The following is a 25,900-nucleotide window of genomic DNA, read 5'->3' on the forward strand; positions in this document are numbered from 1 at the left end:
ACCACCGCGGTCTCCAGATTTCAGTTTCGTAACAGAGTTTCTTTTCAGGAATATTCTTCATGTATACACAAATCCGATTTTCTTTCTAAAATGTTTCTCGATTTTTGTCAAACCGAAATACCAGGATCCCTTCAAAAGATGACTCCGATACCCAGATTACGCTCGGAGAGCATCCTGTAGATGCCTAACCATGGAGAGCTAAGGGTTTGACTTCCAGGGATCCGGGTGCCTGCGTGGAGAGACTGGTCTTCCTCGCACCAGCTCCTGGTTCACTCTGTTCCTACACGTCCCCAATTAGTCAGATGCAGTATAGAAACTCTCAGACTGCATGGTGGTAGAAAATAACTTTCTGAATCAATCAAAGTGTGATATTTTGATCCTTTCATATGCCTGGGTATTCTGGGCAAGTGCGTGCTCAGATGGGTGACTCACAGATCAAGATGCAAAGTAGAGCTCTGAATGCTGGCTGGCTGGGAATCAGGTTTTCAACCTGAAACAAGATATTGTCTAGTAAAAAAAAATAATTGTAATATGTGTCAAATTTAGCGGTTCTTGTGAAAATAGCCACCCCTGTCCCTCAAAGTAATGTACATTGGGAGCCTGCCCTGAGTTGGAAAGAGGAAGTAGGTTAGCAGAGGTATCTACATGAAAACCCGTAGGAAGCCTCCAGGATGGTTATTTTGTAAAGTTTACTCAAAGCTCATTTAGAATTTGGATTTTCATGGAAATAAGCCTTTAAGTTCTCTTACTCTGAGAATGGCAAGGCTGGACCCTGTGGCACCCTCACCTAATGATGCCCAAATGAATAGATTTAATGTGGTTGATAACCTGACTTTTTATAACACCATTCTATGGAAAATAGGCTCATATTTCACCATGGACCCTGAGAGTCAGGAATGCATCTCCCCACCTCATTATTTGGGCAGTCAGAAAGAGTAGGGACACCACCAAGACCATGATCCAGAAGCAGGAGTATCACCCAATGCCAAATGTGGAGATTAGCAATGTGAAATCTTCATATTTATAGTGCAATTTAGTCCTGAGTCAACACCAGAATCTTTCTGTGTTTTACAATATTTAAAAATACTTAAGACTTCAACGCTCCCCCCACCACACATACACATACACAAAAATACACATACAGAAAACTGTTAGAACTAATATACAAAATCAACAAGCATACAGGATTAAAAAGTCAATATAAAAACTAATTTTATTTCCATATACTAGCAATGAAAATGAAATTAAGAAAAAATTCCATTTATAAAAGCATCAAAAAGGAATGAAACATGCAGGAATAAGTTTAAGAAAAGCAGTGCAAAATGCGATAGACATCATCATCCAAAGTACATGTATGAAGACACGAATTGGGTGTCAACATACTTTACATACGACCAGAGATATGAAAAATTGTGCTGTATACATGTAATAAGAATTGTAATGCATTCAGCTTTCATTTATTAAAAATAAATTTAAAAATTTTTAAAAAGAAGTGTAAGACTTTAACCCTTAAAACTATAAAATGCTATGAAAAAAATAGGGAAACCTAAATAAGTAGAAAAATGTCCAATGTTCATAAATTAGAAGACTTGTCAAGATGGCAGTACTATCCAAACTATGCATATTCAACACAATCCCCACCAAAATTTCTGATAGTTTTTTTTTATAGAATTGACAGGTTGGATTTAAAATTCATATGAAAATGCAAAGAACTCAGAGAGGCTAAAACAGTCTAGAAAAAGAAGAACAAATTTGGAGGTCTATGGTTCTTTCTTTTAAAACATACTACAGAGCTACAGTAATCAAGAAAATGAAGTCCTACCTTACATCATATACAAAAATTAACTCAGAACTGAATGTAAGTGCAAAAACTCTAAAACTCTTAGAAGAAAACGGAAAAATGAGTCTTGGTCTTGAACACATCCGTGGTTTCTTAGGACACCAAAAGAAATGCTAATATGACAAGGGACAAAGGAAAATGTGAACAAAGCAAACTTCATCAAAATTAAAACCTTTTGTACTTAAAGAAAACCATTAATGAACAAGACAGTCCACAGAAAAGGATAAAATATTTGCAGATCATTTATCTGAAAAAAATATTTGTATCTAAAGTACATAAAGAAGTCCTACAACTCATTACTTAAAAGACATATAACCTAATAATGGACAAAGGATTAAAGTGGGCATTTCTCCAAAAAAAGATACGCATATGCCAGTAAGTATATGAAAAGATGCTCAACACCATTAGTCATTTGGCCAACACAAATTAAAGCCACAGTGAAATACCACTTTACCCCCCATTAAGATACCTCATACTAGACAAAGCTGCCATAAACCTACACTGGAGAAAAGGTAGCCTCTTCAACAAATGGTGCTGGGAAAACTGGAAATCCATATGTAATAGAATGAAATTTAATCCTTGTCTCTCACCCTATACAAAAATCAACGGAATTAGACCAGAAACCCTGCACATACTAGAAGAAAATGTAGGCCAAAACTCCAACAGTTCAGCTCAGAAACCGACTTACTTAACAAGACTTCTAAAGTGCAAGAAGTAAAATCAAGAGTCAATAAATGGGATGACATCAAACTGAAAAACTTCTTCACAGCAGAAGAAATAATCAAGTATGAAGAAAGAGTCTACAGAATGGGAGAAAATCTTTTCCACCTGCACCTCAGATAGGGCAGGTATACAAACAACTCAAGAAACTTAAAACCAAAAAAAAAAAAAAAAGAAACCCACAAATAACCAAATCAATAAATGGGCAAAGGAATTGAACAGACCTTTCTCAAAAGAAGAAATATGAGCTGGGCACAGTGGCTCATACCTTAATCCCAACTGGTCAGTAGGCTGAGACAGGAGGATCATGAGTTCAAAGCCAGCTTCAGCAAGTGAGGCTTTCTAAGCAACTTAGCGAGACCCTGTCTCTAAGGAAAATATAAAAAAGGGATGGGGATGTGGCTCAGTGGTTAAGTGCTCCTGGGTTCAATCCCCAGAAGGAGAAGGAGGGAAAAAAAGGAGGAAAAAAAAAGAAGGAAGGAGAAGAAAAAGAACGAATGGTCAACAAATACATGAAAAAATGTTCAACCTCTCTAGTGCTTGGAGAAATGCAATTCAAAACTATGCCTGGAGATTCCTCATAAAACTAGGAATGGAACCACCTTTTGATCCAGTTATCCACTTCTCAGCATATATTCAAAGGATCTAAAATCAGCATTCTATAGTGACACAGCCACATCAATGTTTATAGCAGCACAATTCACAATAGCTAAACTATGGAGCCAAACTAGATGCCTTTCAATGGATGAATAGATAAATAAATTGTGGTATATATGCATAACAGAATATTATTCAGCCATAAGGAAGAAGGTCTTTATGACTTTTGCTAGTAAATGGATGTGTCTGGAGACTATTATGCTAAGTGAAATAAGCCAATCCCCCAAAATCAAAGATTGAATGTTTTCACTGATCTGTAGAAGCCAATCCACAATAACAAGGGTGGGGATAATATAAATTCAGTAGTTTAGACAAAGGGAAATGAAGGGAAGGCAGGAGCAATAGGAATAGGTAGTGAAATGAATCTGACATAATTTTTCTATGTACATATATGAATACACCACAGTGAATCTCAATATCATATACATCCACAAGACTGGGATCTTAATTAGAATAAGATATACTCCATGTTTGTATAAATATGTCAAAATATCCTCTACACTCATGTATTAAAAAAAGAACAAATAAAAACAAGATGCCTCAAGTCTAAAATAAATATTAATAATTGCTGGGGAGGATGTGGGGACACTGGGACCCTTATACATTGTTGATGGGATTGTAAGATGACACAGTCATTTTGGAAAACAATTTGGAAGTTGTTCAGAATGTTAATTATAGAGTTACCATATATCCCTGTATATTAATCAGGATTCTCCAGAGAAATAGAACCAATAAGTAGGTGTGTGTGTGTGTGTGTGTGTGTGTGTGTGAGTGAAGGGGGAGAGGGAATAGTTTTTGTTTGTTTGTTTGTTTGTTTTTAGTACTGGGGATTGAACTGAAAGGTGTTTAACCACTGAACCACATCCCTAGCCCTTTTTAAATTTTTTGTTTTTGTTTTTGTTTGAGACAGGGTCTCACTAGGTTGCTCAGGGCCTTGATAATTTGCTGAGGCTGGCCTCAAACTTGTGATCCTCCTGCCTCAGCCTCCTGAGATGCTAGGATTATAAGTGTGTGCCCCCATGCCCTATAGAATAGAATTATTTTAAGGAATTGGTTCCCCTGGTTGTGGAGGCTAGTAAACCCCAAATCTGCAAGATCGGTCAGCAGCCTGTTGGTTCAAGGAAGAATTGATGTAGCAATTTGAGTTCAAAGGTAGTGCTGTCAGAATTCTCTTTCCCTACAAATGTCAGTCTTTTTGCTTTGAGGCCTTCAACTAACTGAATGAGGCCCACCTAGATTCTGCTTTGCTTAAAGACTACTCATGTAAATGTTAACCTCATTTTTAAAATATCTTCACAGCAACATCCAGATACATTTGGCCTGGCTATCATGGCCTAGCCAAACTCACCAAAAAAATTAACCATCCACCCAGCAATCTCCCAGACATATCCAAGAGAATTAAAAACATATGTTCAAATATGTTCAACTATACATAAATCCTCATAGCAGTATTATTCATTGTGTTCATCAGCTTTACATCACGATGACCAAAATACCTGTCAAGAGCAACTTTGAGGAGGAAAAGTTTATCTTGGCTCATGGTTTTAGCAGTTTAGTCCATGGCTGACTGCTTTCATCCTTCTGGTCCCGAGGTGAGACAAAACATCATGCTGGAAGGGCATGGTGGAGGAAAACTGCTGTGCTTATGGCAGCCAGGGAGCAGAGAGAAAGGGGCTACAGGGAAGACGAACCCATCCAGCACATGCCCCCAGTGACCCACTTCCTCCAGCCACACCCCACCGTCTACAGTGGCCACCCAGTTAGTGCCTTGGAACTAGGATGAGCTGATCAGGTTATGATTGTCATAATCTAGTCATTTCACCCCTGAATATTTCTGCCTTAACACAGGAGCTTTTGGAGGACACCTCATATTCAAACCATAACATCCATAATAGCCAAAAAAGTAGGAACAATCCATCAAATGACAAATGGATGAACAATGTGCTATATGCATACAATGAGTTATTAGTTGGCCATAAGAAAAAATAAAATATCGAAATAGACTACATTGTGGGTGAACCTCAAAAACATCATAAAAAATAAAAGCAAGCCATACCCAAAAGGCTATACGTAAAAATTGCATTTTTATGAAATGTGCAGAATAGGCAAGTCCATCGAGGCAGAAAATAGATTAGTGGTTACCAAAGGTTGGGAGAAGGAAGAAACAAAGAGTAGCTGCCATGGAGATGGGCTTTCTTTTGGGGTGATGGAAATATTCTGATGTTACGTAGTAGTGACGGTTGCCCAAGTTTGAATATACCCCCCAAAACACTGAATTGTACACTTTAAAGAAGTGTGAATTTTATGGTATATGAATTATATCTTAGGAATCCTGTTAAAAATACTTAACATTCCAAATATAAATGGTCTTGGCTACATTAGCAGCAGGAGTTGCTTCTAAAGGCAGTGTGTGCTAAAGTCCCACATATGAAGAGTTAGAGGGGCAAGAGATGGTCACCACTGCTAACTGGGCATGTGTCCTATGGATAGGTATTACCACCCTTGTTTTTGCACATCAGGAAACTGAGAATTTCTCATGGCCAGTCAGCTGGTATGCTGGGGTCAGACCCAAGTCTGTCTGACATCAGGCCGGTTCCCCATCACTTCACCACATTGCTCCTAAAGGGGAGACCCGGGCCCAGGCTGAACAGAGAATGACCAGACCTTTTGCTTAAGTGTGGGCCAGTGGATTATTCTCAAAGGGCAAAGATATGAAAGGCTGAAGGATGTTTTGGGGAAAAGGCAAAGGATTAAATACAAAGGAAAGTTGTTACTTTATGATTTAAAAAAAATAAGGTTTGATTTTTTTTTAATGGTAAAGAATGCCAGAAAAGATTAACAAGGAAAGTGACACAAAGGTGGCGGGGACCACAAGATCCAAGACAGCACAGGGAAGAGCAGAAAGAAAGAATGTCAGGGCAGAGCCAGCATGCCATAGATTGGGGTGACCAGCTGACTTGGCATAGCTGTGTTGCCAGGAGGGTTGACCAGAAGCCAGGTTGTGGTGTTCCTGAAGCTGAAACCAGAGAAGGCATTTCTCATGTAGAGATCAGTGGCACCAAAGGAGGTCACCCTGCAATGATGTTTCAGGGACCAGGGCCAGTGCAGGGGCTGGGAGCAGAGTCAACTCTTGTTGAAGTTCTTTTTTATTTTATCTTATTTTTATAGTTGTAGATGGGCAGAATGCCTTTATTTTATTTGTTTCATTATTTTTTTAATATGGTGCTGAGGATTGAACCCAGTGCCTCACGCATGCTAGGCAAGCGCTCTACCACTGAGCTACAGCCCCAGCCCCTGTTGAAGTTCTTTTACAGGAAATTTTAACGTGGAGTTCGTGGATTCTTAGGGAATCCCTAAATAGGCTTTGAAGGATTCTCTAACCCTCAAATAGGGTATGGAAATAAATGTTTTGTATGTGTGCGTACCTTTCTTCTGGGGAGAGTATTATCACAGTTTTAAAGCATCTATGAAAGTAAAAAGATTAAAAAATTATTTAGAGTGCTAGGCTAATTTTCTGGCTCTGTGATAGATTGTGTTAAATGGTCTGGCACTCCTCATTTTTGGAATAAAAATGAATTCTTAGTGAATGATCTCACTGCCTGCAGGGCAGTCTGATTCGGTCCTGGCATTTGATAGAACTTGTTAGGGGATTAGGTAAGACAGGATGTTGGTACATTGGAGGTCATTAAACCAAGAAAGGAAGGAAAAAAAAATTGTCGTCTTGCTAAATATATTGTGGAGTCAAACTGAATGCTGAATAACTAAGGGACGCTCTCTGTGCTCTGTGCCAACACCTTCAAACCCTGCTTAGAAACAGACCGGAATGATGGAGATAGCTCCCTCTAGACATAGGGCACGGCTACAAACAAATAAATGAAAACAATATCTGTCTTTCTAAGAAATATTGTTTTACTTGTCCTTTTATGGAGGAGACATGGAAGGCTGTGATTTCCTGGCTTACATATCATTTTTATAAGTGGTTTCAGCTAGTTCAGAACTTAGAGAAGCAACAAAGGCTACCTTTACCCTGGTGACCAACATTCTCACATTTCCAGTTTCAAGACAAAGAAACCAATGAAGACTATGTCACGGAGAACCCAATTTGTATGAAAGATTTTATTAGATAAAAGGCAACTGCCAAAGTTTATTTTCTACCTTCCTTTTCCTTCAGATTCTTTTTTTTTGTTTTGTTTCATTTGGGCTACCTGCAATATTATTTTGATTTTACTATTTAGAAGGGGTTTTAAATAGTAAAATTTATTTTAAAATATTAAAATACTGAAAATTCTTCCTCCTTCCTTCTGATCTTTGCTCAGACTTCTGTCTCTTCATCAATAAAAGGAGGTTGGACCTGGTGATCTTCAAGGTCCCTTTCAGCTCTCCTGATCCATGGTTTAAATTCATTATTAAAAAAAAAAAATCTGGATAGCAGTGGAAAATGCCACATGGACAAGCATAATCCACAAACTCTCCCTGTGGACACAGCAGCTTCTGCTGCTTCTGACCCTTCCTGTAATCTGCTTCCTATTCTTGCCCTCCTCAGCCTGCCGGGAGTCATCCATGGACTTGGATGTGGGAGAGAGGGCAGAAGGGACAGAGGAGTTCAGCGCTTAGGACAGAGAGTGCAGGAGGAGCCTGGTGATGATTTCAGGGTCTGCAGCAAGACTGGAGTTGTCCCTGCCAGTGCCATGTGGTTATGGTACATAGGACCCTGGGCCACAGCCCCTGATTCTCTGAAAGTTATGTGACCACAGCAAGATTAAGCACTATGGGTGTGTTACAAGGCACATGGTGGTGTGAACAAAGAGGCTAAATCCAGAGGGAGAAGCTGTGTTCATCTTGTGAGGAAGGAGCAGCAGGAAACAGAGGATCCTCCGGGGAAGGAGAGGCCGTGGCAGGAGACAGCAGCTGGGGAGGAAGGCAGAGGGCAAATATGTGCTCAGTCTCCAGACAGGGCTAAATTTGGGAATAGATAAGATGTAGCCAAAGATTTGATGGCCAGTGAAAGCAGGCAGATCCTCAGCGCGGTGTGTCTTCCTTCTCTTGTCCCCTCTATATGCATCTATCACTTCACCCTGCAGATACTTGGTCTTCATTCATTTAGTGGTGAGCAAGAGAGGCAAGATCCCTGCCACCATAGGTCTTTCATAGGTCTGGGAGAGAGATGGATGTCTGAACACTAAATAAACACATGGATTTTGATCACCCTCGATGGAACCCCCCACAAAGAGATGCATGGCTCTTGGGGAGAGAACAGAGATCATTAACAGAGATGATGTCTCTGAGGAGACACAGTGGGAGAGAAGTAACCAGCCAGGCCAAGAGAGAAGAAAAGAGGGTTCTAGGCAAAGAAATAGCAAGTGGCAAGGCCAGGCAAGGGCTTTGCATGGTCAAGAAACAGGGCACTGATGTCTAAGAAGTGAGAGAGGGTGGTAAAAGAAGGTGAAGAACAATTAGGGGGCATATTTTATTTGAAGATCAATGGAAAAAAATTGAGATTTTATAAAGAATAGTGACATAACTTTTTAAATTTTAGGATCACTTTGGTTTCTATGTGGAGCATAAATTATAGTAGGGTATGCAGGAAAAAAGTCAGCATAGCAGCCCTGAGATTGCTGCCCTTCCAAAGGCTTGCTTGCCAACAGGGCACTTGGCTGGCATCTAGAGCCTGGACTTCAGAAGTGTCCTTACCATTCTCTAACTCATAATGGTGCTGTTTTAAAGCATTTGTACCAACAGTGTGGTTTATGTTGAACACCTGCTTTCCTTTTGGGATCCTGGAATTCTTGTATGTTTCTGGCAAAAGGTGCCTTAATGACCAGCTATCTGTAAAATCCTTGGACACAGAAATTCTAACGATCTTCCTTCTAACATAACAGCACTGCACACTTATTATAATTTGATGCTGAGAGTGTCAAGGACATCTTGTGTGATTCCACTGAGAGAAGACTCTGGGGAATTTTCTCTTGGTTTCCTTCCCATTCACCTTTTCCCACAGCTGCTTTTACTTTGCATCCTTTCCCTGTAAGAAATCATACCCATGAGTACAACATACGCTGAGTCCTGTGAGACCACCCAGCAGTGGTCTTAGGGACACTTGCCTGCCAGGAGGAAATTAAAAACAGAAAGGCCAGTTACTGTGACAATAGTGGCAGACCAGGTGAGACATAATGGTTGATGGAGTCAAGATGAAGAGTAGACAGATTTCAGAGATCATCTGAAGGTAGAGTTGATGATGTTTGCTGAGGGACTAGTAGACTTTCCAGGTGGGGGGAAGGAGGCGATTAAAGACAACTCCTAGGTTTTTGGCTGGCACAGCTGCATCTCACCTCTGTAAGATGTCTCATGTCTCACTTGTCTTTAAGGTTCTTGGTCCAACTTGTTGTAGCCCTCACCCATGTGACAGTGATCAGCTGTGTGTAGACCCCACCAGCTTCATGCGGGGTTGGCCCAGCAGCACCCTGACTGTGTGAGACACTGGAGACCTACTTGGCAGCACACCCATGCAACCTGGAAATCAAAGAGCACCTGCCTTTGCAGATGAGGTTGGCAGTCATGCGCAACTCCCCAGAAAAGGCTTGGACTTGGCAAGTTTTTCTGGATAATAGAGCAGAGCAGAGGTGAAGTTCTCAGAGAGGAGGTGGAGAGCCCTCCACAGCTCCAGCCTGGTGATAAACCTGCTGATGCCATCCCTGGGTTAGAAATTCCCCTTCACTAATGTCGACAAGACACCCCAACACATACACACACACACACACACACACACACACACACACACACAAAACCCATTTACCTCCTTCCCAGAATTTAGTCACTGGCTGTCTGATACCACAGATAATTCCTAAAGTAAGGATGGAAAATATGGTACAGGAGCCCTAAAGCTGCCCCTGCCCCCAATGCCACCTCAGAGTGTGCTTCAGGCATTTTCTGTTAAGCTTTGCCAGGGATGGTTGCACTTTTCAGAGATTGGAACCCAGAATGAGATACTTGATATGATGTGTTTTCACTGCCGTGTCCAGAGACCAAGCACAAGTGCCATAGCTTGCTTATATTTCACCTTTACAGAACAGTCCAGGCTACTTTTAATAAGAGAGCCTGATAGTGCTATTTAAGAAACTACAATAGGAAAAAATTATACATTGTAACACACTTCATGAAATATAATCCTGTTAGTACTAACTACCCAATCAATTAATTTTTATGTACCTAATTAAATTATTGTAGGACCTGCAGCGTTGTGACATTCCCTTGATATTTTACTGATAGCACATTGGGTCGTGTTTCCTTTGAGGAGAGCAATGCAATCCCTTCAAATTGTAGTGGATGTCACTGTTGTGTAGGAAAGAGAGTCCCCTTTAGAGTCATACAAGCTTGGATTCAGATGGCATGGTACTGCCTCTCCAGCACTATGACCTTAGGCAAAGCACTATGCCTCTCTGAGCCAGGGCTTTCTCTTCCACCAAATGGGCTAATAGTACCTGTAAAAGTTTCCAGCACAGTTCCTAACAATTAGAAGTTTTCAACAAAGAAAAATTATGGTGATGATGGTTATGCCTCATTTAGAAAGCTAGTATTCCATTCACTATGTGCGGAATCTACAAGAACCCCGAAAATATTTCAAGGGAGGTATTTTCAAAACTTGTTTCTTTTTATCTATTTCTCTTTTCTGAATTATTAATAGCAAGTAGCTCTGACTGTGCCCTCCTTTTATGGTAGTGGTGAAACTCTGAATTCTACTGTATTTGAGAACATAAATACCTTGAATGTCGAAGTAAATTCTCTAACTATGGTTCTCCAGTTAGAATAACTAGGTCCCAGCACCTGAAATGTGTAAGTGGAAACTTTCAGAGGTTTTTTTTTTCTTTTTTATCTTAAATAATTGTCTCCATCCTGTCTGAAATGTCCACATCTTTCCCCCTTCTTGCTCTATTGCAACAAAAAAGTACATTTCCTTTTATTGCCTTCCCATGCCAGTAGAGCAAAACAAAACCCACAAGATCTATGATTCAGAGGTCATCTTCTTTATTCAAATGACTGTCTAAATCATTTGAAAGGTATATTAAAAAAATCCATCTCTGTAGTTTCCAAAAAAAATTAACATCAGTTTACCCCTTTCCTTTTAAAACCGTTCTGGCCATAAGATGGTGTGTGACTACTCCATTTAGTCTTTCTAAACATGAATAAAGACTCCATGGCTGTTTAGAGGTAGCATTTATGTCAGCAAACCTGTTGTTAAAATTTTGATAATACTTTTATACAACTTGTGACCAGCAAAATATTTGAGATTTCACCTTTTCTGGAAGATAATAGTCTATAAATGCTTTTGGAACTAAGTTCTGAACTCTCGTTTTGTTTTCTGACCACTATAAATTATCTTTCTACTCAATCCAGAGGGGAAAAGTGAAGGAATGTGTGTGTGTGTGTGTGTGTGTGTAAATATGGAGGAGTAATTTGTGAACCCCCAAAATGATAGTCTGACTGTTGGCAGATGTGGCATTTGAAGCTAGAAAATCAGATTGGCTTACTGTAGTCATCCACATACCATTGCATTTGGGACATTGAGCAATATCAGGTTTTTTTCCTTAGTGAATCTTTTACCTTAAGTGATGATATTAATACATTGGAGAGAATTAGTTTAACAACTTTGTATCTAAAAGCATAATGTCACTGTCCTTGAAGTTGGACAAATGTGAATTAAGGTTCAAACAAAAACATAAATCAGTATTCTGCATATTTTGTTTTTTGTGTTCTTCACATCACTCTGAAATCCAGTAAGGTAGGAAGAAGTGATTAGGGTAGACGAGACATGGGAGCAATATTGGAAATCAGAAAGGCATTAAACCACTTTTGTATTTCTTAGAAATTATGTTACGAGTATTAGATTCATGGTGTAGATAGAAATACCTCCACCTGTAGTGGAGTGGTAGGGATAAAGAGAGCAATCAGCCTTATTTGTACAAGAAGTACTTTCTAGAAAACCTGATCATTTCACAACTAATTGGTATAAATGTTCCCTTGCCCACTGTTTGCAGCTGGAGACCCTCTTGTACTTTTTTAGGACTGCTGTTGTAATTAAATGCCATTTGCTTTTCCTTAGCTTAAGAATGCAGTTCCCACTGATTTTTTTCTGTTAAGTAAATTCAAGATTATGCAAGAGGGAATTACATACAGATAATTTCCCATATCTGGGATAGGCACTTTACTTGAAAGTGAATGAATAGTAACCATTCAGATTATCTCTTTTAAAACTTTCCCCTGGCTTCTCTAACAGTAAATATGAAGAAATGAAAAAGCAGTGCTTTCATGCTTAGTGTAGCATTACCATATGTTCTCACCCACCTTTTCCTAAGAGCAGTCTGGTGAGCCACTTCAAGAGTTTGTGAGGTCTTTGGAAATCAATCTAGCTTAAAATGCCATTAGGGCAGGAAGTGTCCATGGCTCTCATACTCACCATTGTTTTGAGACATCTAGACAGTGCACAGAGCCTGGGAGAGGCCAGTAAGTCCTAGTGGAATGAATATGTCAGGTGTTGACCTGTGGGCTTCTGGGTTCTGACATACCTCCAAGAAAGCTAAGATAGGAGGCAACCTATTTAGCTGTATTGTCCACTAACCACATGTGGCTTCTTAAGTTTAAATTACTTAAAATGGATTAAAGTTAAAATTCAGTTCCTTATTCACACAAGATAAATTTCAAGTGCTCAACAGCCACATGAGGATGGTGGCTACCATAATGGAAAAGTGCGAAGGTTGGGTGTTTCCATCAGCACAGAAAGTGGTATTAGACAGCACCATTAGAGTATTAATAGTGGCCTAAGATAGTGGCCTCAGTTTTTAAAAGTGAAGTTCCCATGTGACTGTAAAGTGCACTCAATACAAAGAGCCCTTTTATACCTCTTGCCCCACACTGTGGGAACTCAACCTACGAAAGATAGGTAGCCCACCCAGGTGGCTGTCTCTTTGAGACCGATAGCTAGATAACATTGATATTGTTGACAAGACTGACGTTCAGTTGATACAAATTTGTTTAGCTACACTAGTTGTTAAAATAGTAAAATATCTGTATGAGTTAATAAAGACCTGCTGTTTTAAGCTCCTCCACTACGTTCTTCTTATGCCCCAGCAGTATTAGCCATTTTTCTAGGATTCTCTAAACCTCTCTTCAGTCCACCAAATGAGTAAGTTAATGTCTGTCCCATGCCCCAGGGGTAGGAGACTACTCAAGGCTGCTTTCCCAGCACGACAGGCCTTGAACTGGTGGGCACTGCCTTTAGCCTCATGTCTTTAGGAGGCACCTTTAGGAGACACCACTTCCTCCGGGTCTTTCAAGAGACTCCCCTCCCCTATCACTGCTATAGTCTAGATTTGCATCATAGAACCATTGGCCTCAAGAAGACCTTATAACCATTCTCATCCAGCCTTCTTATTTTACGAAATAAATCCAGTCCCTGAGAGTCACTCATCTAGTTTGTGGCTGATGCAGACATAAAACTCCTAATGTGAAACTTTTTTATTTGTTTGGTTTTGCAACATCTTCCTGTCCGTTTCCTTAACTGTGAAATGGGGATTAATAGCTTGATTTCTTTATACCTCACAAAATTGTTATTAAAAAGAAAAATGATGCCCAGAATTCCGTGTGTGTCAACACTCTTGTACACATTCTCATTTAATCCTCACAAGAACCTGTGGGAGGTGTTAGGCTCCGAGGCTGTGAGTCACCTGCCCAACATAACAGAAAAAAGCTAGTGTGAGCAGAAAGCTGTACATCTCTCGTGGTTTGGAAAGCTGTATACTCTTTTTACGTAAGATAACATAACCATGTGGCTTCACTAGTGTTTAGCCTGTGGCATTCAAGATTTAGTGACACTGAAGGTAGTAACTTTATTCCAGTGATGCACTTTATTTAATTATTTATTTTTCTTTGATAATGTGCCAATTGCACAGACTTTGGTTCAGCATTGAAACAGAAGTGGGCTGCTTTGAAGTATATTTTTAAAATGAGAGTATCCAAATTTGTAATTAGCTTTACAAATACTGATTGTACAGTTGGAGGATCTAAAGAGCTTCAGGAAAGCATTTGTGTTATTAGTGGTGATTTTTTTTTTTTTGGATTTTCCCCCACCCAAGCAATTAAAAAAATAAAGTATGCTCTTTGAGGAGTCATTTCCTCTATTACCACCTTATTTTTCACATCTTAGAGTCCTCATGTGCTTAGAAAATTAACCATACATCTGATTGTGGCAAAGAAAAATCATTTATAAGTCATTTTACCTACTTTGATACCCAATTTTCAGGAGAATACTTCTTAAATTATAGATGGAGAAGCCACAGTGAAGGAAATGGTCCACTTCTCAGTACAGCTTTGGTCTTTGGATCATTTTAACAGAAACAATTCCTACTTTTAAGTGAGACTATTGGGAAAGATAAATTTAATTCACTTCCAGAGTAAAGTTGAAATATTTTGAACCCCTTCCCCCTACACCTTAGCCATTTTATAGTATGTGGTGCAGAAACTGAGTTTATAGATAAGGGGAAGAGTAAGGTTATTTCATTCAATATAACAAAAAAATTGCTTTAATTTTCTCTTATTAGCATATGAAAATTGTGGCATTCTCTACACCAAATATTCTATAAGTTCACATATATATAAAGGGGGAAAGAAAGAAAGCTTATTAGAAAAATCTATAAATGGAAAGGGACTTGAGGCTAAAAGCCCTGCTGTTGCAATCCTAATTTGTGTTCACTGTTGGGAAGAATACATTCGTGTATATGCATGTTAAAATATGTATCATGGATATGCCTCCATGTCTCTCCATGGACACCTGTTTTGTATTGTGTAAGAGTCCCTCATCTTTCTATTATGCACTTCATGCCAATACAGGACCTTCAGTGAGTTTACTTTTATCTCCAATTTTCTTGGACTTTGCATCATTTTTCTGCTTTGTGTAGGAGCTATAGATGGTGTTAGCAAAAGAGTGGGAAAGTATCATTCATGATTTACAGTCAGACGTGGCGTCATGGTAATAAAACACTAGGCTCCAATAGATCATTGAAATAACAAAGCTCACATTCCTTCAAACATATTAGGGCATAAGAAGGCCTGATGAGTGGGCACATACTTTCAAAACTCGCCAGCCGCTTATTCTTATACCAGTGCACCCAACATTAAATGAGTTAACCTGTGCAAGACAAATGGCACCAGAGATGGCATATTGATACACATGTGAAGGTGAGCCATCATTATTAGCGTGTATAATTGATTTCGTCTTCACATCTCATTCTGTTTCTGAGGCCATGCTAAGGAACAGCATAATGTCTAAAAAGAAGAAAACATGAAAAGAAAGGAAGCCAAAGCCCTCAGTATTGCAGAAGCTGAATCTTCAGCCCACAGACAATCAGTGGTTTCCTTTTCAATGGTAACATGTGAATTGTGTCTATACTCCCACACCCCTTCCATGTTAAGTTGCATGGGCAAGTCATGACTTTCCCATTGTGCACCTCTGACTCAGTGGGGCCTAATGAGGTCCATTCAATGGTGAACTTACATTAACCCCATTTCAAATGACATATGACAAAACAGCAAGATGCTCTTTATCTTCTGAGAAAAAATAAAATATCCTAAGTTTGATCACCACTGATTAGAACTTTTGTAAAGATGTGTGGGGTGCAAGTGGATCTTTCTGTGTCCATAATAAAGTAGGTAATTAGCAAATTCATCAGGCACTCATGTTTCTGGGAAGAGTGTAAATTCATGTGGCCTCTCTAGAAGGTTGTTAGGACCCTTAAAGTTCAAGCCACTTGACTCGATAATTCTTTCTCTAGGAAGCCACCTAAGAAAATGTCCAGAAGTTTAGACAAATCTGATAGTCAGATATATCCCTCAAAGTGAAATAGCTAATAACACAAAACCTGTAATTCTAAAACTGAAAGAAATAGTCAAATAAAATGCATTTCTGTAGAGTATAAAATCACATAAATATTAGAAAGCATGTTTGTAAGTGATTTTTAATAACTTAGGGAAATATTTGCATTCATATAACTTACATTTTATTTCATAATTAAATTTTAAAAGTTGAAACAAAACTCTTGAATATGTTTGTGTATCTGAAAAGAATACTGATCCACAATCCCTTGTCTGCTCTATAAAACAATTGCCAAGCAACTATGCAATGAGGGAGCATATCTATCTTCTAAGAACTAAAATTCTAAATCCAAAAACTTTTTGGGGTTGTTTGGTCACATTATGTTATTTGTAATTGTTTTGGTAAAAAAAAAAAAACTTGAGCTGAACTAATGTAAGGCACTATTTTATCCCACTACTAAAAGTAAGCCTCTATTTTTGTACAGAATTATTCAATGTGTTTATTAAGAGTGCCACTCCAGAATCCCTTAGGGTAATATGTAATGAGTGGTAGTTGCATCACAATACTCTCTAAAATCTAAAAGAAAAATCTAAATTCTGAACTGTGTCCACCCCGGGAGTTACAGGTTAAGGACCCACACAACAAACATCACTAGTGATTTCACTGGCGCCAACGTTGCCATTACTCTTTAATTTTTTATTTTATACCTTCCATATTTTCCAAAAATTCTACAATAAGCACATATTAATTCATCATCAGAAAAATAAATATTGCTAATTTAAAAATAAACACATTTAAGGTATCAAAGAAACAAAATGTCAGACTTTACAAGTCAATCATTTGATGAATATGGAAAGCAGTATGGAGATTCCTTGGAAATCTGGGAATGGAACCACCATTTGACCCAGCTACCCCTCTCCTCGGTCTATACCCAAAGGACTTAAAAACAGCATACAACAGGGACACAGCCATATCAATGTTTATAGCAGAACAGTTCACAATAGCTAAACTGTGGAGCCAACCTAGATGCCCTTCAGTGGATGACTGGAGAAAAAAAAATTTGGCATATATACACGGAATTTTGCTCAGCAATAAGAGACAATAAAATCATGGCATTTGTAGGTAAATGGATGGCATTGGAGAAGATAATGCTAAGTGAAGTTAGCCAATCCCAAAAAGCCGAATGACGAATGTGATATAAAGATATAAAGAAGCTGACTCATAGTGGAATAGAAAGAGGGAGCATGGGGGGAATAGATGAATTCTAGATAGGACAGAGGGGTGGAAGGGAAAGGGAGGGAGCAGGGGGTTTGCAAAGATGTTGGAATGTGATAGACATCATTATCCAAAGTACATGTATGTAGACACGAATTGGTGTCAACATACTTTATATAAAATCAGAGATATTAAAATTGTGCTGTATATGTGTAATAAGAATTATAAAGCATTCCACTGTCATTTATTTTTAAATAAATAAATAAATAAATGTCATAGGGCTTCTACCTTGGTGGAGCCCTGGCATTTTGGGGGCTCATTTGTCATATTCTATTATGTGACTTGGTCAAGAAACACAGCCAGAGAGACAGGAAGTTGGTAGAGAGGTTGTAAAGAGCAGGTGTGAGATAGCAGGAGCAAGACAGGAATTGTTCACTTTCAAAGTTTATTAATGGACAACTCTTCTCCACTAGGTGGACACTCACTGACCTATCACAAGGTTGCCCTGCAAAACTTTGGGGTCCATGTCTGAATGGATTACTGTAGCTTTCTCATCTCTCCCTTCGCCCAGTTCCCTGCATCCTAAGACTCGAAGCCAGGACAGGACCTGGAAAAATTATATGTAAGTTTTGACTAAGGTTTCTTTTCCTTAACCAAACAATATAAAAGTTTTCTTAGGTAATAGTAACAAATAGCCTAAGCAAATATGCATTACCTTTGTTTTAACAAAGTATCATGAGAGTTATAATTGAGGAAAAGAGCAGGGGTTGGAATCTCCATGTTAGTGGTTCCTTAACTCAGTGGTTTTTAAACTTTAAGCTTGCATTAGAATTACCTAGAGGGCTTGTTAAATTACAGATTGCTGGGCCTCACGCCCAGAATTTCTGATTCAGTAAATCTGAATTCTACTGAATTCAAGGTCAATGCCAGAAATTTGCTTTCCAACAGTTTTCCAAGTGATGCTAGTGTAGCCAGGTCACGGACTCCACTTTGAGAATCACTACCTTAACTCAAATGTGACTGGAAAGATGAATGATAGATATAAAACTGTGACTTTAGTATTAAAAACTATTAAACTATTAAATATGAAAACTTTACTTAATGCATTGACACATCTCAACAAAACATTTTAGGATCTACTCAGGACCTTCACACTTGAAAATCCAACCACATAGTTGCCATTACTCCCTGCCAGCCTTCCTCCTACTGGTCTCAGTCATTCTTTGCCCTTGGTTTTCAAATGATGTGACTAATGGTGCTGTTATTAGTCTAAAACAATGACTGCAGTCCTTCAGCAGGTGTGCTCATCATGTTTTTAGATACACTCAAAAAGAGAAATCTTTTTTCCCCTGGATTGGGAATGTATTGTCACCTTTCAAACTAAATCATCATTGTATTATTCCTCCTTCGTACACTGAAGTCTGACTTGATTTCCAGAACACATTCGAGGGAGACAACAACTCCAATAAATACCCCAAGTCAGCAAGTTCAGGTTTCTGTGGGGTCTAAGTTCCCAGGACTGACATGTTTTGAGGATTGGCTTGTATGTTAGCTATCAAACAGGCCAATCACCTGTCTTCTAAGGATAAGAATTATTTATTCCATGATAAAAGAAAGAAGTAGGAGAGTTTGTCTAAATAAATGCACACTGGATATATACACACAACTATACACATGTGAATGGATATGCATTTTACATATTTCTGAGCTTTCATTTTAGGAATTGTTTTTCTTCCTTTCTTTCTTTCTTTTCTTTTCTTTTTCTTTTTCTTTTTCTTTTTGTGTGTGTATGTGTGTGGTGCTGGGGATTAAATTCAGGACCTCACACATGCTTTGCAAGCACTGTATCACTGAGCTACATCTCCAGCTCCCATTTTAGAAATTTTAAACATTTTTTCTTTTCCTTCATTGAGTCAATATGAATGCAAAAATAGTATGACTGATGCTGTCCAGAAAAACATTCAAGAAATTGCTGGGCATTTTAAATCTGTGGATAAATCACTGTGATTTATAACATTTTTTCTTGGATATGATAAATGTTATCATTCAAAGCAGTACTCAGGATTTACAGTTCTTTTATTATAATGCTCTAGAATGGAGAATAATCACTGTTTGTAAAGCAATTGCCAAGCAACTATGTAATGAAAGAGCATATCTATCTTCTAAACATTAATAGAGCCCCAAATCCCAGAAATAGGTCAGGAAGAGAAGACAAAAAGTGATAGGTGGTGGAATACTCTAGAGTGGAATTAACCCAGAGCTGTCTTCTGGGGTGGCCCAAAGGATGAATGGGCTGGTATAAGAGATGACAGAGTTGAGAGTGATAGAGTTAGTTACTGTATCCTTACAAACTTTACCATCTCAAGAGGGGTGGGAGGGAAAGGGAGGGAGAAGGGGAATAGCATGGATGGTGGAAGGAGACCCTCATCATTATACAAAATACATGTATGAAGATGCGAATTTGGTGTCAACATATCTTATATATAAAGATATGATAAATTGTTGTACAAAGGTGTAATAAGAATTGTAATGCAAATAATAATAATAGAGCTCATGTAAAAAAATAAATAAATAAAAATTTTTTAAAAAGACTTTACCATCTCTATCAAGCGCTAGTTATTCCATATAGCATTTGGAAGGAAAGTTGTCAGTTTATGAAGCATCTTCACCATGAAGTGAAAGAAGGACTTGGATCAAATGTCCCTTGTGTTCCTCCTGCTTTGCCATTCTGTGAACCTCCCTGTTTACACATCATGCTTTCCTGTAGGGTAACCTGTGCTCATGGAGGGAAGAAGGCCGCTGTGATTCCTCAAGTGAATCTGGGTTTTAGTTTCCAGCCTGGATCACCCCCTCCACACTTGGGCAGGGCACTTGGTCTCCAAGAACCTGGAGTGTCTCTGTAAAACTCAATATTGTGAACCTAAAACTGCTCTTAAAGTATATTAATTTTAAAAAGCTGAATACCAGACAGTATGGCAAACCCTCAAAATATTGAACAGAATTACCATATGATCCATTAATTTCACTTCTGGGTACACACTCAAAAGTGAACATAGGAATTTGAATGTATAACTTACACACTCAAGTTCATAGCAGCATTATACACTATAGCCAAAACCTGGGAGCAGCTCAGATGTCCATCAACAGATAAATGGATAAATAAAAATTATTCAGCCTTAAAAATATGTGAAAATCTGATAACGTTACCATACACATGAACCTTGAAAATACTAAATAAGGCAGATGCAAAAAGGACCATTACATGGTCCCATTTATATGAGGCATCTAGAGTTGCCAAATTCAGAAGCAGAAAGTTGAATTGTGGGTGTTGGAGACAGAGGAATGGGGAATTGTTGCTTAATGGATATAAGGTTTGAATTTGGGAAGATGAAAATGTTCTGGAGATGGATGGTTGCACTAAAATGTGAATGCACTTAATGTCACAAAACTGTATATTTTTAAATGATTAAAATGAAAATTTTTGTTACTTACATTTTACCACAATTTTTTTTAAACCCAAATCCCATGGCTCACCTTCACTCAAGAATGCTGTGCACAATCACTAATTCATTCTTGGTGGTGACTTTGTAGTTTGTGAGGGGGGAATAAAAACAGACCATGACACCACTCACCCCTCTTTTCCTGCTACCTTTTGGGCAATTTCCAAAGATGGAAGAGGTAAGGATCTGCTGAGCAGGATACCTCAGTCTTAGGAATGGATTTCCCATTGGAGTAAAGATACACCTGTGGGAAACCATCAAGGAAATTTGCCATTAACATCCGTAGTCTCTACCAAAATGCCATTTACACACAGAGGAAATCTGTCACCTACGCTCCTTTCACAGGGCTGCTCCTGTTCTTCCAGCATGTGTTCATAAACTGGTTCAATCCCAGAGCACGGTGCCAACAGTGCCACAGAGCTGTGTGCTCAACTGTGGCTTATGACAGGCCTGGTTCTCTGGAGGAGGACACATAGGGAGAAACCAGTGAATGAGGACTTGTCACAAGAGTCCACATAGTAGAAAAGGAAGGCTTTTAGAAATTAACAGTGGTGGGCTCCCCACTATGGGGCTTCCGATTTTTATGATGCCTCTTTACAATGTCCAAATGAAGTATAATTTATGCATCATCATCAACTCTCTACACTACTGAGAACAGGCAGCATTGGATCCATAAGCCACAGAGCAGGTCAGTGGGTGGCCTGCACCCCTGGGGCCAACATGAAGGCTGAAACCCACCAGAATAGTCCATTGTACCCTACTTTTCTTGGTTTTTGCTTTAAATTCAATGTTTCTAGAAAGCTGACCTTGAAAAACGTCCAATAGGTTCTCATCAGGCCTAGTTAGCCATATTTTCTTCAGATATCCTTCACTACTGTCAGGCTATGTCCTTGGGGCTGACAAGGAGTAGGATTCATGAGGCATAGTACATAAGGATCCATGGTGTCAAAAAAACTGAGAAATTGTTATCCTAAATTATCCCACCTTCTCCTTAAGATATCAAGATTGTGTGTGTGTATATATGCACTCATACATGTGTATGTTTGGCTTAAGGAATCTGTATACTCAAAACAGAGGTGAAATAATGTTATCAAAGTTTAAAGACATATATATATATATATATATATATATATATATATATATATATATATAGTATATATGTATTGTATGTATATGTAGTCAGTCCCCTCATTCTCATGCCGTACTTTCCAAATCTGCTGCTTCACTTAGGTAGTAGAGACTAGGACAGAGCAATGGAAGTTTTGGCTCACTTGCTATGATATCAAAAAGAAAATTGAATTAAAGGTTTTTGTAGAAAAGAAAACTCAGATCAGCAAGTCTAAGGAACACAAAAATAAGGGCTTATTCATCTCTAACGTCCACGCGGACCTACCAACATCCTATGCTTGAGTTGAAATGACGTGGATTTAGAATCCAATCAAAATAAATGTAGTCCCATGAGTTCAAAGACCATAATTTGAGGATGGACACACTGATACACACTCAGACAAATGATACAAGATAAAGAAAGCCAGCAACGACAGACCCTTGGGGACCCTTCCTGTGGACCCTCGTGTTTCTGAGGAATCAGAGGAGCCTAGTTTCAGATGCCAAATTCATGTTTACTGATGGCTTAGCTACCTGGAATCTGACTAACCAGAACCTGAATTAACTAACCTTCATATTCACCCACACCCACCCAACAGCCCTTCCCACACACCCCACCCTACCACACACACCCCACTTCCCTTTTTCAGAGACAAAACTCAGAAAACAAGATCGCTTTGGTTTTCAGTGAAGGGGGAAACATACCCTGGAGGATATTTGTAGCTGATCACAGTGACATGCTGAATCATTGAGAATGTTCAAATGTTTCAAAATTAGGAAAAGAAACTGTTTTGGAAAGCTCTTTAACAATAAGCATTTTCTAGTTATGGATTAACCAGAAAATCAAAAACATCTTCTTGTCCTCAAATAGTCTAGTTAACTGAAATTTTATTATACCTACTATTGTCCCTCAATAATAGTCTAAAAATGTTGACCAAGAAAAACGTAACATTAATTTTTATTCTTCTTGAGAAACTATGCACTTTTTGCCTTTTACTACCTTTCCAGTGCTGTACTTGTGTAGGAAATATCTAGACGTTGTGATATCATTAGTTTTAAGAGTAACAAAATAATTTCATGAACCTATATGTTTAGCTTCTGTAGTCATTGAGGAACTATTGGCAAAATTTCAAAGTCAATTCTGTTTTGTTTTATTTTGTTTTGTTCTGAAGAACTTATGATATGGCTATTTGTAACAAATTCAGTTTCACAACTATGTTCTTCACACAGCATCATCAAATTTATTTTTCAGGATTGGGGTTGTGGCTCAGTGGTAGAGTGCTCACCTAGCACACATGAGGCTCTGGGTTCAATCCTCAGTTTTTAAAACTATATTTTAAAAATATAGTTTTCACTCTTTGCATACATCATAAATGTACAGAGATACTACCAGCATGATAAGATATGTTCATATATAAATTGAAATTTTCAGATGATATTTCTTATAAGTCTTTAAAGAAACTGAGCTCTATTGTATTATAAAGCTGCCCACCAAGTGATACCAGTTGTAGCATACATGATTTTATCAGTTTGTTCTTATAGTTTTCAACCTGTTGACTTTTTAAGAAATGATTTGTGTGCTCTGTTTTGTAAGCATCTGTCACTAATGAAATGATATCTCTCTCTGAGCCCTTATTTGACCCAGGGGATCATAGCATATCCTTCAAGGACACCCATTAGACTGGTCTTTGAGAGGCACTAGCTCCTATAGCTCTGTTGCAGCTAGAAAGTATGGAGAACCAATTTCATGATGAGGAAACACATTTCAGCTCTTCCACCCCAGAACAGAATTTGCAAAGTTTTGCAAAATAGCAGAACTTTTGGAGTTGTAGTAGTGCTTAGTTAGAAACTAGAATCTTTTGTCTCTGTCTGATTTTTCCCGTATTCCATGCTGTATTTGTCACTAGGCTGAATTTTTATACTGGGTCCTATGTGTTAAGTATTCTTAATTTCCAGAAAGAGCCAGAATCGCCAGGCATAGTGGCAAACACCTGTAATCCCAGCAGCTCGGGAGGTGGAGACAGGAGGATTGTGAGTTCAAAGCCATCCTCAGCAACTTAGCAAGGTGCTAAGCAACTCAGTGAGACCCTGTCTCTAAATAAAATGCAAAAATAGGGCTGGGGATGTAGCTTAGTGGTTGAGTGCCCCTGAGTTCAATCCCGGTACCTTCCCCCCACCCACCCCCCAAAAAGAGCCAGAATGAGAGAACAGTTGGTTCCTTTTATCAAAACAGAAGTAGCTTTATTTTCCTTATTATAAAAGTAGTAGAGCCTTGGGTCACTTAATGGCAGAGAAATGTCTTGAGAAGTGTGTTGTTAGCCAAGTTTGTCATTCTGTGAACATTATAGAATGTACTTACACAAACAGCTGTAATACACTATTTAATATAACCTTATGGGATCTCCATGACTATCATTGACCAAAACATCATTAGGTGGCATTTAACCACATATATTTATTCTACACAATTTGTAAAATAACAGAAAAGAAGAAAAATAATTTACATATTATTATCCTGGCTATCCAAAAATAATTTTCATATGACCTATTAACTCATATTTTATGTATTCTTCACACTTTTTCAACTAACTAATTAGAAATTTATAAACAGTACTCTGCACTGATTGCATCCAACAAGTTGGTGGCACTTAGGAATGATGATGTTACATGTCACTTTACAGGACAATCTCCTTGTTACTTATTTTTTCCCCTTTAAATTATATTTATCAACTCTCATAAGAACAGATAACTATGTGGACTCACCAGAATCTTTATCTGGTGGAAGTTTCTATCAGCCAGTATTTTCATTTCAACATGTTGCTAATCAAAGATGTTCAATGGCCCTGCAAGATCTTTGTGAACTTCTGTAATGGTAAAAGGAAGATTCACTTATATACAGGTGTTAGGCCAACTGATTGTGTTCCAGTTATTTAAAAATTAGTAATCAATTTACTGTAAGCCAATTTGGCATGAATAAGAAAGACTGATTTAGACAGATCCCATTTCCTATCCGCAATCCCAATAATATCAATTCCAATAAAATTCTAATTTTATAATTGATGGTAACAGAATTTCATTCAAATATCTGAGTATCTGCCACCTTGAACTGTGAACCAGAGTGTTTTCTTTCTTTCTTTCTTTCTTTAATATTTATTTTTTAGTTGGACACAATATCTTTATTTATTATTTTTATGTGGTGCTGAGGATCCAACCCAGGGCCTCGCATGTGCTAGGCAAGCACTCTACCACTGAGCCACAACCCCAGCACCCCCAGAGTGTTTTCTTTCTACTTTGCATCCTTATGTCTCTTCTAAAAGCTTCTCTTCAGATGGCTCTGGTGTGATGTCAGGCTCTGAGGGTCCTGCTGGGATCCCTTTACTTTCCTTTAGAGAGTGCTGGGACTTAGGGTTGAGAAGAATCCTAACCCTTAGCCAAGATTAGGAAGGCCTTTGATAAAACTGGATTTTTAAAGGATTCATCTGAGAAGTGTGATCCACAAACCTTATGTTTGTCTGTGACCAGAAAGTATTCAGTAAGCAACTGCTAGAAGAGATGTATTTGTTTAAAAAAAAAATGGCCTGTGTTTGTCTCTGGTTCCTCTAGGTCTCACCATCCCCTATGTTAGATAATAAGTTCCTTGAAAGCAGAAATTTTTTTCTGTATTCCTTCAGATCTTTGGTGTCCTGGCATTTAGCAGGGACTCAGTGTAGACAGACTTGAGTTAATATTTCTGTGGCTCTTCAATGACAGATGACTGAATGTGTACAGTTCAGGTAACTCCATTTTACCTTCTTCCCACATCAGTTGAAGAATGCTTTGATAAATATCTGCAGTCGTGCTTGATGCCTGATTGGGTACTGGTATGGGAAGTGGTATACAGCACTTTGATGCTCCTCTGGAGAAGGAGACACCCATGTGGATGATGAGAATTGGGCTCTTTGTCTTCGGTTTCCTTTTGAGCGCCTTGCTTCACTGAGTCACAGTGCTGGCAGTTCAGTG

The 25,900-nt window shown here is 38.6% G+C and overlaps 1 protein-coding gene across 1 annotated transcript in view; it reads left to right on the top strand.

Annotated features, from left to right (window-relative positions):
* Bach2 (BACH transcriptional regulator 2) overlaps nucleotides 1-25,900 on the top strand; it is a 334,683-nt gene that overhangs the window by 171,441 nt on the left and 137,342 nt on the right. Inside the window, exon 3 of the mRNA XM_077801923.1 lies at nucleotides 17,768-17,916. The gene's annotated coding sequence lies outside the window, so the exon portion shown is untranslated. The remainder of the gene's footprint in view (nucleotides 1-17,767; nucleotides 17,917-25,900) is intronic.

The sequence above is a fragment of the Urocitellus parryii genome, chromosome 8, assembly GCF_045843805.1.
Source record: "Urocitellus parryii isolate mUroPar1 chromosome 8, mUroPar1.hap1, whole genome shotgun sequence".
NCBI lineage: Eukaryota > Metazoa > Chordata > Mammalia > Rodentia > Sciuridae > Urocitellus > Urocitellus parryii.